The sequence below is a fragment of the Ambystoma mexicanum genome, chromosome 5q (genome assembly GCF_040938575.1).
Source record: "Ambystoma mexicanum isolate Mex_15411 chromosome 5q, UKY_AmexF1_1, whole genome shotgun sequence".
Taxonomy (NCBI): domain Eukaryota; kingdom Metazoa; phylum Chordata; class Amphibia; order Caudata; family Ambystomatidae; genus Ambystoma; species Ambystoma mexicanum.
In genome coordinates this window covers 728,238,360-728,240,750 of record NC_090933.1, presented here as the reverse complement: position 1 = coordinate 728,240,750, position 2,391 = coordinate 728,238,360, and positions in this window count along the sequence as shown.

Genomic DNA, 2,391 nt, shown 5'->3' with positions numbered 1-2,391 from the left:
CTATAGCTAGGACCATTGGGAGGCCAAGGAGGGATAGGCTAAGATAATCATGAGCTAGCATCTGGCTGGTCACATGTTTATGGGTAAATGAAACATAGAAAAAAGGTGGGGTTAGAGTGAGCGAGGAATGTGAGGCAGGGGTTTAATTAATAGAAAAATACATTTTATTGCATAAAAAGGGCAGCGTATATGCCACAACGCTGATTGCAGACTTTTACTAAAGGTGACAGTAATCCCCTTTGAATAATGCCAAAACTATTTTTGTGTGATAAACATGACAGAAGGTATAAGGAACATTTGATTTGGGCCTTCCCATGATTCCGAGAGATTTTAAAGTTGGTGTGAGGGTGAAGGACAAAATTTACATGGGAACTATGAAGTATCATATTTTTCAGTGATGCGGCTCCTGAGTAAACAAAGAAAAACTGTATCCCTGCATAGGCAGGATGTGCCTACTTCAGATTAGTGTCATCTGATTAGCCTTAAAATGTAGTTCTTAAAAATATATCCATACATCTAAAGATTAGAAAAATTAGGGTACTTGCCATGTTGATAGATTTTCAGAGTTTAAACATGCCAAACCCACATGTCAGTTTGGGATGACAAAGCTTTCTCCTTTCCCAGCTTTCCTTACTCACACCCCTCAACTCCTTGTCCTATTAGCACACAGGTGGGAAGTAGGTGGAGAGAACCAACCAATCCCTTCCGTGGGAATCATGACAAGTTGTTGTGTCATTTGCCCTATAAGTAGATCAGTTTGCATCAGAACTGGGCCTTTTTACTTTATTCCGGGAGGTAACCTGCTGCTGAACTCTTGCGAGAAACAACCAGGCAGAGAGGCCCCAAATCTTGCATTGGAGTAAGGGACCACGAGACATAGAACCTGACTGGGACCCCTTGGAGAAGCCAGAGGGGACTATCCTTGACTGGCACCCTTGCTGTCCCAGATGTGCCCTGCTGTTTGCTAATGTCCACTACCAGGCCGCTCATGTAAGTAAAACTACCCCAAAGCCATAGACTGTGTAGGCCTTGCATTTCTCAAGTATTGTTCTAGTAATTTCCCCATAGCAAAATACCCTGTTTGTCTGTGTAGATCCTTAGCATATTTAATTAATGTAAATCAATTAATTCCCCTATAGAAATCACAGGTAGTGTTTTGTTAGCATTGGAAATGAACAAACTCCTCCTAGTGTGTTTCGAGACGGTATAGACATAAAGATTTGATTGACTATTTGTAAGAAAACCCCTGAATTTGGTACAGGAAGGGGGCTACTGAATCCAAAAGAATGAATCCCTAAAACCCTGTTTCCAAATGAGTGGGCAGGGTGGAAAACAAAAATCCCCATCGATCCCCTGCATTGTATATCAGAAGTGTGAAAATTGCCCCTTTGTTCACATTGTGCTCTGAACCAAACCACAAAGCCCTCCCTGTTCCGTTTAGGTGTGACAGAACAATTGTCCTCATTGCTTCTCTTTCTCTCATATTGCATCTGTAGTAACAAGAGTAACAAGTGCAAAACGATTTTTCCCCTTGAATCCCTTTTTCCAAAGAGTGCATTTTTCTATCAGAACCCAAAATGATTTTCCCATTGTGTCCATACTCTCTGCCACTGGCCTTCAGTTCAGACGGGTCAAGTCTTATTGATGTTTGGAGGGTGGGGTTTGCTGGGAGAGAAATCATTATAACCAAATCAGCAATCACTGTGTGCTTTGAATTGACTTTTTCTGCATTGGTGAGCGATTTCAATAGAAAGCTGCAGGAAATTGTGACTGCATATCTTAGTATTAACTATGTATTGGTGTCATTCTGGAAGTCATTTCTGTTTTGTTCTTGTGTTGCTGCAGCATTGGTGGCTGATGTTAGTCTGTCAAATTTGGTTAAAATAAATTAATAAATCTATATTCTTACTACACACCGGTCTGGTTCCTCGTCCATTGTGGCACCAAGTATTTGTTGGGGTTGGGTGCAAAATGCGTTGGAAGCCTTACTAAACTGAATCAAAATAAACATGCATAAACACACTCAGACGTGCACACACATGCCCAAGTTTGTGCAACAGTGCTGAAACAAGCAGAGTCCCCTTTAAATGCGTTATTACTGCGGTTCGGTTTTAGCCACAAAAACAATTTTCCACAGAGCATCAAGGGTTGCTTTTCACTGGCAGAACTTGCAGAACAGACTAGAACCTTTCTTTTGGAGGATGCACTCTGCACTGCAAACAGATACCATCATCCATATTAACTGCCACAGTAAGCAGCAGACAGTAGAGAGCAAGTGACATTGGTAGGGGCAGATTGCAAAGCGGTAGGTGCAGGGACATCATTTCACCAAAATGCCAGGGGTAGTGAAAGTGACATCACATGACCCTTTACCTCTGATGACATCACAGG